This window comes from Canis lupus, chromosome X, assembly GCF_048164855.1.
Source record: "Canis lupus baileyi chromosome X, mCanLup2.hap1, whole genome shotgun sequence".
In the NCBI taxonomy this organism is placed as follows: domain Eukaryota; kingdom Metazoa; phylum Chordata; class Mammalia; order Carnivora; family Canidae; genus Canis; species Canis lupus.
Window position 1 is genome coordinate 119,297,358 of NC_132876.1, and position 10,914 is coordinate 119,308,271.

Below are 10,914 nucleotides of genomic sequence, written 5' to 3' on the forward strand. Positions count from 1 at the left end.
TGCTCATGTGTGCATGCTCACTCTGTCTCTCAAATAAATAAAATCTAAAAAAAAGTTTATATTGGTATATTTCTATGTATACACACATATATGTGTGGGTGCACGTGTATGAGTTTGAATATGTATGTATGTGTATGTATATGTGTGTATGTTATAAAAACCATATAACACAATTCCTATTTTTTCCTGTTTTATATATGAGCAAACTGAGTTTTGATGACTTAGATCTCAAGTAACAGTGTGTCAAGGATGTGGATGTTTTCACTGTAGCAGAGATAGGATTCAATTCAGTTCCACTTCTTATATTGAAATCTAGGTCACAGGACTTGCAGAAGCTATGGATTGCAGTTTGCTAATCTGACCATGGATATTTTAAAATAAATGATCAGTGGGCACTTTACCCACAATAACTGCTTCAGGGGAGCCCATAGATTATGTAGGTTGAGTTGTGGTCTGGAGAACAATCACCCAATGATTCCCTTTTTCTCTCTGTGTCTCTCTCTGGTTTTCATTTCACTGAATCATCAGGCTGAAAGAATCCAATCATCTTCCAGAAATTAGTTCACATAATTGCTTGGAAAATAGCATTAACAAAAGCTGCTGGTTGTGAAGTGGGTGATTTTTCCTTTGAAAACTCCTATTTCATCTTGATCTTTGCCCCGGGTGTCTGATGATGCTTACTGCGTTTTGATGGTGGTAGTGGTGGGGGTGCACTTTGGCTGAGAGCTCCCTGCACTTCCTGAGATGTGATTGTTTAATCAGGCAATTGTTTTCCTGACGAGTTGTGAGGGTTGGTAGGAGTAGGGCTGTGTGATGGATTGGAGAGGGTTGCACGGTTCTTCAGACAAATGGCAAACATATATTTTACAACCCAAAGATAAACATGGTAATAGCCAGACAGAAAAGAAGAAAATAGCCTATTCAGGGGAAATCATTTTTAAAAGCTTACAATAATATAAATAAATGCCTTTCTATTTTTCCCTTAGCATTTTTTTTTATATCTCAGCAATAAAAAGGTTTGGCTTATCGCCGTGAGTAGCAGGGACACAGTGAAATGACTTGAAAATGATACCTTACATTTGTACCATGGGCTAAGATTTCCAGAGCTCTCTGAGTGATGGAGAGATGTCTAACTCAGAGGAGTTAAAGGCTGGTCCTTGTTCTTCCACCCCATGGCCACAGCCTAATGAGCCTCTTGGGAATTTGCCTTCCTAAATTATACAGTTGATCCAGGATTTGAAGCCAGGATTCCCCACAGGAGCCTGTGCTCTACATGCCTGGAATCCTGGAATTCACAGGACTCAGAACCCTTGAGCCCAACATTATAACCAGGATTGTGTGTAGGGGTGTTTATGGTTTTGGTTTTTTAAAGTCCTTGCAAATATAGTTGGAGGTTAAATCAGATTCTCAAAGGGATACATAACCCTAAAAAGGTATGAAACACTGTATGAGGAGTGTTTTGCGTGAAGTTGATAGGACAAAAAAGCAGAACTAAACAAGAAATGACTCAAAGAGTGATGTCTCTCTAGACAATCCAGTGTCACAAAAAAATGTTTTGATGGAGGCAGAAGGATGTGTAGAGGGAGATCCAGACTTTATCCAACAAGTGATTCCATCTTTACATAAAAAGGAATTTAGCAATATGGTAGCAAACTTTAGACAGTGAAACTTGGGACTGGCTCTACTTTTCTATTTGTGTAGCACTTCCAGATGAGATGAAATTCTGAACCATTATTTTGACATCCTTTTCAGGACTTTTCTCTACATTGTCATTGTTCTATAAATTTCACAGTTACTTCGGTTTTATTTTTTTCAAAAGAAAAATGATAAGAATTTTTTTGGGTCACATATAATACAAATCCCTGCCAGTCTTTGGGAGTGAATTGTTAACCTCTGAAAATGAAAGAATCTTTATATTTTTAGAGATGGAAAGAGCCACAGAGAGCAGGTGACTCAGGACTCCATTAAAAAAAAATTTACGTGTAAATTTACGCACAGTAAAATCCGCTCTTTGTAGTATATACAATTCTGTGGATTTGATAAATGCATAGTGTTGGGCAGCTACCACTACAATCATGAGACAGCAATCTCAGTGCACCGCAGATTTCCTCCAGGTTCCCCTTTTCATCAGCATCTCCCCCTGCCAGAATTCCTGACAACTACTGATCTCTTCTCCATTCCTCCAATTTTCCCTTCTCCAAAAAAGACATAGGAATGGAATTATGCATTATGTAGCCTTTTTTTTTTGATGAACAACAATTTTATTTTTTATACTTAGAGGCTAATGAATAATGAAATTACTAATCCTATTAAAGAAAACCCAACATCTTAATAGGAAAGGATAACTATATTTACTCACTAAATACCATTTAAGTTTTCTACAACACAACTTGAAAATACCCAGCATACATGTTTAATCTCAGTACAATGGATTTAAGGCCAAGTATACATATTATAAACATCAAGGCTAGATTACAAATCATCATAGTCACCGTCGTCGTCGTCATCATCATCATCTTGTTTTCTTTTCAATGCATTTGATGATTCATTGGAAGTATTTTGTGATGACCCCATGTTAGTGGTAATAAGAATGTTTTTAGACCCAATTAATGATGGATTAATCAGAACATTCTGAACTGTGAATGCTGCAGGAATTGATGCTTTTACAGTTGGGGACTGTGATGTGGGCATCTGTACTGTAAACCTCTGCCCTGTGAGGGACATTGGAGTCCCTACTATAGTTGACACTGACATGGTGTGTAGGGTTGGTATACCAAGAGTGGGAGTACTTGGTCTGCTAGTAACCGAACCAGCACTTAACAGTGGAACTGTTACTCTTCCCACAGAAGTGGATGCCTTTTTTTGTAAAGACTTATGTCTATAGTTTGGAGCCGTCAAGCAGTATCTATCAGGCGGCAACCTTGGGCCTGAATATGGCTTGATTAATGGCAAAGGAGTTTGATTTCTTTGCCTTACAATATCTAATAAAAAAATCTCTTGGGGGAGGAGAGGTAAAAGACTGATCAGCACGACACTGAATGACCAACCGCACATCATCTGCATCAACAGTAGCCTTCTTAGCATGGCTTGAATAAATTTTTGCATCATCTAGGATTGTGGTCACATATCGGAAGGCAAACTCGAACATCTGATTTATAAACCTTGGCTCATTTTCTGTAATCCCCATATCCTTCAGGATTTGTGCCATCATCTGTGCATCTTTCAGCATGCTCTTGGGAGAAGCCATCTTGCCAGACTCCATGATATCTGTTGATCAGACTTCTTGAGCTAAATTACCCACATTAATGCATTTCAGTCCTGATCTTGATGCAAGTTCTTTGCCTACTGTGCTTTTTCCAACCCCTGGTGTACTGGTGAGCAGGATGTTTGGAAGCAAAACTGCATTATGTAGCCTTTTAAGATTGCCTGCCTTCACTTAACATTATACCTGTGAGACCCATCCCTGTTGTTGCATGTATCAATACTTTGTTCACTTTAGGGCTACATAGTATTCCATTAGGTGGATGTACAGTAGTTGAAAGATATTTGAGTTGTTTCTCTAGTGTGTTGGTGATTATGAATAAAATGGCTATAAACATTTGTATACAGGTCTTTGAGTTATATGGTATGTATATGTTTAACTTTATAAGAAGCTGCCAAATTGTTTTTTATTTTATTTTGTTTTATTTTTTTAAAGATTTTATTTATTTATTCATGAGAGACACACACACAGAGAGGCAGAGACACAGGCAGAGGGAGAAGCAGGCTCCATGCAGGGAGCTGGACGCGGGACTCGATCCTGGATCTCCAGGATCGCACCCTGGGCTGAAAGCAGTGCTAAACCGCTGAGCCAGTGGGGCTGCCTTCAAATTGTTGTTGTTGTTGTTTTAATTACTTATTTTGGTAAGAGAAAGAGAGGGAATGGGGATGGGGAGGGGCAGAGGGAGGAGCGAGGAGCTTGATGTGGGACTGGATCTCACAGGCCTGAGATCATGACCTGAGCTGAAAGATACTTAACCAACTGAGCCACCCAGGTGCCCCGCCAAACTGTTTTCCAAGGTGTTGTACCCTTTTGCATTTTGTATACCAGCAACGCGTAAGGATTCAAATCATGCCATATTCTTTCCACTATCTGGTGTTGTCTTTTGCATAGTGGTATCTTGCTATGGTTTTTAATTTTCATTTCCATGATGGCTAAAGATGTTGAGCATGTTTTTAGGTGCTTACTTTCTTGTTGTTGGAATCTGAGAGTTCTGCATACACTCTGGATCCAGGTCCTCTGTCAATTGTGTGATTTGCAGAAACTGTCTGCTAGCATCCATTGCAGGACTCCCATCTCAAACAAGAAGAAATGGACAGACATATTGATAGCTTTTGTGGTTCTGCTGTAAACTGACCGCCTTTGATGTTGCTAAGTCATTTAATTTATTTTGTGTTTCTGTTTCCTATTCTATACAACAAGAGGAGGGATGAGAATCTTTCTGAGATTCTTTGCAACCAGATGTGCCAGTGATTCTAAGGGACTGGCCCAAGTTCACACAGTTAATTAGTGGCAGAGTTTGGCTGGAGCTCAGGCTGTCTCCCACTCTGTTGTTGCCTTTGTTTGCAGTAGAATTCTTTTTACTTTTTTAAGTCTAATTTTTAGTATGTAATCCAACTACATGATTAAAAATTCAGAAAGTATAAAAGGGTATACTGTGAAAAAAAACTCCTATCACTCTGAACAAGTAATCCATGTTATTATTTCTCGTGTTCCATTCTGGAGCTTTAAAAAATATGTACAAACACATTTTTATGTGTGTTGTTATGTATATGTGTGTGTGCGCGCCCTCCTTTTCTCCTTTTGTAAGTGAATTATACACTCTACAGCATTCTTTTTTTCACTTCTGATAGAAATGCAAATTAAAACTACACAAAGATACATTTTTTTCAATTATTGTGCTTGAGGTTGAGGATCTTTTCATGGGATTAAAAACCATTTGTCTTTCCTTTTCCATGAATTCTCTGTTTATATCATTTTCCTGTGTTTTTTGTTTTTCCTATTGAGTTGCTGACATTATATCTATGAGCTGCTTATTTATTGAGGAAATTAACTGTGTGATATATTACAGTTTCCTCCTGGTTTGTCATCTGTATTTGAGTTTATTAGAGTTTTGCTGTAAGAGTGCTGGCTTTTATATGGTTGAATTCATTAGTATTGTTATGACTTTTGGCATTTGGTCATAGCTAAAAAGGACTTTTCCCCTCTGGTGTTAAAGAAGGATTTTCCTTTTTAAAATTTTTTTTTTCTTTCAGTTCATGACCACATTCTACATTTTATATATATTTCAGTATTTGATGTGTTTGGAAGCTATCCTGGCACAAGGTGTGAGGCATAGATCCAAATATATTATTCCAGAAGGCAGCCCATTTGTCTCAATGCTATTTATTAAATAATCCAACTTTTCTCTCCTGATTTGAGTTGTCACCTGTAACATATACTATGTTTCTGTAATTTTTTTATTGTGTAAGAACACCTAATATGAGATCTCTACCCTTTTACATTTTTAAGTGCACAGTGCAGTGTTGTTAGCAATAGGCGCAATGTTTACAATAGATCTCTTGAACCTATTCATCTTGTGTAACTGAAATTTTATACTCCTTGGACAGCACTAAATTTTCATGTTTTGCGGGTTCTATTTCAGAATAGAAATTTTCTACTCTATTCCCTTGGTCTTTTTTCCTATTTATGTTAAAGTTAATATGGAACATAAATTTTAGCATATGATGGGGCTGGTCTTCCTTCATCACTGTTCTAGTTTCTTTACACTGTTTTTAACATTTTTTTAAAAAGATTTTATTATTTATTTGAGAGAGAGAGTACACTAGAGTGAGACAGAGTCTGAGCTGGGGGAGAGGCAGATGGAGAGGGAGAGGTAGACTCCCCAATGAGCAGGGAGCCCAATGAGGGGCTGGATCCCAGAACCCTGGGATCATGACCTGAGCCAAAGGCAGACGCTCAGCCCACTGAGCCACCCAGGCCTCCCAGTTTTAAACATTTTATTAAAAATATTTTCAAGCATGTGGCAATGTCAAGATTATTTTACAATGAACACTCATTTACCCACCACATGTATTCAATCAATATTTTACTAACCTTTTTTAACACATATCTAATGCATCTATTCATTGTTCTGTACACTAATTCATCATATTTTTTGATGCATGTCAAAGTAAATTGAAGACATCAGTATACTTGCTCCAAATAGTTTAGCATTGCCTTGTCATTAACTAGAGTTTAGCAATTTCTTATAGTAGTAGTTTTTTTTATTTTGAACCAAGATTTACATACAGTGAAATTCACTGAGGTTTGACAAATGCATGTACTTATGTAACCCAGACTGTTACCAAGATACAGAACATTACCATCACCCCAGAAAATTACTTCATGCGTCATGCCAGTCTGTCCCCAGCCCTACTCCCACAGAGACCACTGCTCTTCTGACTCCACAAAGTATGCTTTCTTTTGCGGAAAGCTTCTTTCAGGAGCATAACGTTTTTGAGACTTAAGCATGTTGTTTCATGTATCTGTAGCTTGTTTCCTTTTATTGACGAGTGGTATTCCGTTGAATGAATGCACCACATTTGGTCTGTTTATTTACCTATTAGTCAAGACCTGGGATGCTTGTAGTTTTTGCCTGTTTTGAACATTATCGCACAGCTCATTTTGTTGCCCATATGTTTTCTCTTCCTTTTTTGTGGGGACTGGATAAATATGTGTGTGAAGTGTCTCAGTCATAGGGTAAGTTTTTGTCTTTTCTTTTCTTTTTTTTTTCTTTAAAGATTTTATTTATTTAATAGAAAGAGGGATCCCTGGGTGGCGCAGCGGTTTAGCGCCTGCTTTTGGCCTGGGGCACGATCCTGGAGACCTGGGATCGAATCCCACGTCAGGCTCCCGATGCATGGAGCCTGCTTCTCCCTCTGCCTGTGTCTCTGCCTCTCTCTCTCTCTCTGTGTGACTATCATAAATAAATAAAAATTAAAAAATAAAATAGAAAGAGTGTGCATACCCACGGATCAGTAGGGGGAGGGGCAGAGGGAGAGGAAGAAGCAAGCTCCCTGCTCAGCAGGTACTTGGGACTGGATCCCAGGACCCCGGGATCCTGACCTGAGCCCAGGGCAGATGCTTAACCAACTGAGCTGCACAGGTGCCCCATATTTTTTGGCTTTTTAAGAACACTCGTACCCCCCAAGTCCTTTCTCCAAGGTGGTTATACTCTTTGACACTCCCACCAACATGTGTGAGAGTTCTGGCTTTTCTGATCCTCAGCATCATTTGAAGGTCAGTCTTATTAATTTTCTGACATAGTGGGTGGGTGTATGGTGGTACTACATGGTGGTTTTATTCTGCATTTTATTGATGACTAATGAGTCTGAACATTTTGTCATGTTCCACTGTCCATTTGAGTATCCGCTGTAAAGTATCTGTTAAAATCTTTGCCCATTTTTAAAAATTTTTTATTTATTTATGATAGTCACACACACACACACACACACACACACACACACAGAGGCAGAGACATAGGCAGAGGGAGAAGCAGGCACCATGCACCGGGAGCCCGACGTGGGATTCAATCCCGGGTCTCCAGGATCGCGCCCTGGGCCAAAGGCAGGTGCCAAACCGCTGCGCCACCCAGGGATCCCTCTTTGCCCATTTTTTATGGAGTTGGTTTCATCATATAATTCAGTTACTTTAGATTTTTGTTCTATCCTTACTTACCTTATGGTTCACTATAGAATTTAGGATCAGTATACCAGACTTCTAAAACAAATTGGTTGGGTGCTATTTTATTTTTTATTCTTGGTTTTAAGATTTTATTTCCTTTTAAAGATTTTATTTATTTATTCATGAGAGAGACAGAGACCTAGGCAGAGTTCTGAAGAAGCAAGAGCTCCCTGTGTGGAGCCTGATGTAGGACTCGATCCCAGGACTCCGGGATTGTGACCTGAGCCTAAGGCAGATGCTCAACCACTGAGCCACCAGGTGACCCTTTTTAAGATTTTATTTATTTATTTGAGAAAGAGGGAGTGGGAGGAGGAGCAGACTCCCCACTGAGCAGTGTGCCAATGAGGCTCTTGATTCCAGGACCCTGAGATCATGACCTGAGCCAAATGCAGAAACTTAAGCTACTGAGCCACCTAGGCACCCTGGCTGGGTGCTATTTTAGATAGATTTAGAGGCAGTTATATTTTGATGTTGATTTTTCATATGCAGGAACTTGGAATGCCTTTCATGTGTTTAAATTTTCTTCTCCTCTCCCCTGGAAGAACTTAAAAATATTCTTTCTAAAGTTTTTACATATTTCTTAAGTGTATTTCTAGACATTTTATATTTATTTTTGCTATTTTCAATGCTGCCTTGTCTACAATTACATCTTCTAATTTGTGTTGTTTACATATAAGAGAGCTGTTGATTTCTACTCATATATATGTTTTATGTTTTATTTCTGGACATTTTCATGGGAACAAGGCAAGATGATATGCCAGGATATCTGATGTAGAAATTTATTTATCCTTTACTTCTCAGCAAGTGACAAAGGCTGATTTTTAAAAATTTCTTTGTTAAAAATTTAAATTTCTTTTTCTCATTGCCATTGAGATAGGACAATGCCAGCAAATATAATTTGTCCATGGGATTCTTCCTTTAATTCTACTTTTTTTCTGCTTCTAGGAGCTGATTTGGTACAGGAAGCTCCTGCTGCCAGCTGGTTTACTCTTTTTTCTTTTTTTAAAAGATTTTATTTATTTATTTGAGAGAGAGAGGGAAAGTGAGCACCCAAGCCAAGGGGAGGGGCACAAGGAGAGGGAGAAGCAGACTCCCCGCTGAGCAGGGAGCCCAGATGCAGGGCTCATGATGGGCCAGAAACAGATGCCCAAATTACTGAACCACCCAGGCGCCCCTGCCAGCTGGTTTACTCTTACTTCTCTTGCACATGATGAGCCAAGTTCTGTGCCTTTGGTTCAGTGCCCCTTGTGTTTGAGAAGTGTGCTTTTACTGGCTCATTAGCAAATCTCTAGCTGCTGCACAATCCTGTGGTGGCTTGTTTGCTCCTGTCTTCTCTTTAGCACCCCCTGATCAGTCTTCAATGACACTGGCAGTCATTTTGATACTTTGAAGTCTGAGGTTTAGCTTTCTTCTTATTTTATGCAAATTGATTTTTTTTAAAAAAACAACTCATTCTTAATTTCCTTTATGTTTGTATTTCCATGTCACATGAAAACTTGGGTCCTACTCTAAACATATTGGACCTACAGAAAGTGTTTAATAATATTCAGTGAATAATAATATTTTGATAATATTATCTCTGTCTTTTGTTTTTAATTAATTGTTCTTCTTTTTCCAAGGAACATATACTTCCTACTGCCTCCTAATTAGATTGGCTTCATTGTTGGTCTCTGTGTGTCTGGAGATTAGGAAACAGGATATATTGTATCAAAATATCGAATGCCCTTACCAGTTCTCATTTTGGTGCTGAATAATTCTTAAGGCATCACTGCTGGCGTACTTAACTTTAAAAAGATGAGTGTACCTTTGTTTAGTGTTTTTTTTTATGACAATAAATAATAGACCAATAATAAAGTCTCTTTTACATGAATATGGAGTCTTCCTCCTGCTGTACTGGGATGAACGGATGGTGTTTGGTGACACACCTCATTTCAGAAGCCAGAGGCCAGATAGCCATTCACTGAGGTTCAAGGTGAAACCTGTTGCCTGTTCGTTATGTCCTTTAGACAGCTTTTAACACCTGCCAGATTGGCTATTGTCAAAAAGACAGGAGATACCCAGTGTTGGCAGGGGAGTGGTGAGAAGGGAACACTTGCGCACTATGTTTGACAATGTCAATTGTACGGTTCCTGTGGAAAACACCATAGGAAACAACACTGCCTCCTACTGCACATCCTTGTGCCATAGCTTCTCTCTGCAGTCCATCCCATGTCCGTGCCCCGTGTTGTTCTTACATGCCCCCAAAACCCCCTGCCATAGCATTTCCTGGCTCTCCATTGCCTGCAGAATAAAGTTCTAAATCCTCTTCCTAGTTGTTAAGATGGAGAGGTTTGTGTCATTGCTGAGCCCTTCCCAACATTATTGCACAGCTGTAGCCAGGCAAGTCTTGTTATCGAAGTCACACACCCCATGCTGGTTTCAGCTCTGAGCTGCTCTGGTGTCTCCTCCATGATAGGATTGCTCTCAGAATTATTGGCCTAAATGCTGCCTTTATATGTTCCCACTTCCAAGCCCTACCCTCCATGGTGCCAGTTTTCACTGGGAACTCTTCTTCGGACTATCCTCCTTCGTTGTCATCACCTGTTAACGCTTCTGTCAGCTTGTACTGTGGTTTTCAGTGGATCCTTAAGAAGGGAACTGTGGATTCTACCCTGCGGCACTGTCCCTGTGGTATTTCGTTTAGAAGGTTTCAAGTCTGATGACTGACACTTTAATTGATCTAATTTTTAATGAGGTGGCTACTGTGCTTTCCTCTCAGAAACGTTTGTTTACCTTATAGTTTTTTAAACTGTTGACACAGTAGTGGGATGACTGGATTTTATGGTGTTTCTATTTTTAGTTTTTTGAGTAACCTCTACACTGTTCTTCAGTGAGGCTATACCTGTTTGCATTCCCATCAGCAGTGCAAGAGGGTTCCCCTTTCTCCACATCCTTGCCAACACTTGTTGTTTCTTGTGTTTTGGGTTTTAGCCATTCTGACAGGTGTGAGGTGGCATCTCATTGAGGTTTTGATTTGTATTTCCCTGATGATGAGTGATGTTGACCATTTCCTCATGTGTCTGATGGCCATCTGGTGTCTTCTTTGGAGAAAGGTTTGTTCATATCTTCTACGCATTTTAAATTGGATTATTTCTTTTTTGGGTGTTGAG

General features: G+C 39.3%; 1 pseudogene; it reads right to left on the minus strand.

Annotated features, from left to right (window-relative positions):
• Window positions 1–2,472: 2,472 nt before the first annotated feature.
• Window positions 2,473–3,366, minus strand: LOC140627183 (transcription initiation factor TFIID subunit 9-like; annotated as a pseudogene).
• Window positions 3,367–10,914: the final 7,548 nt, after the last annotated feature.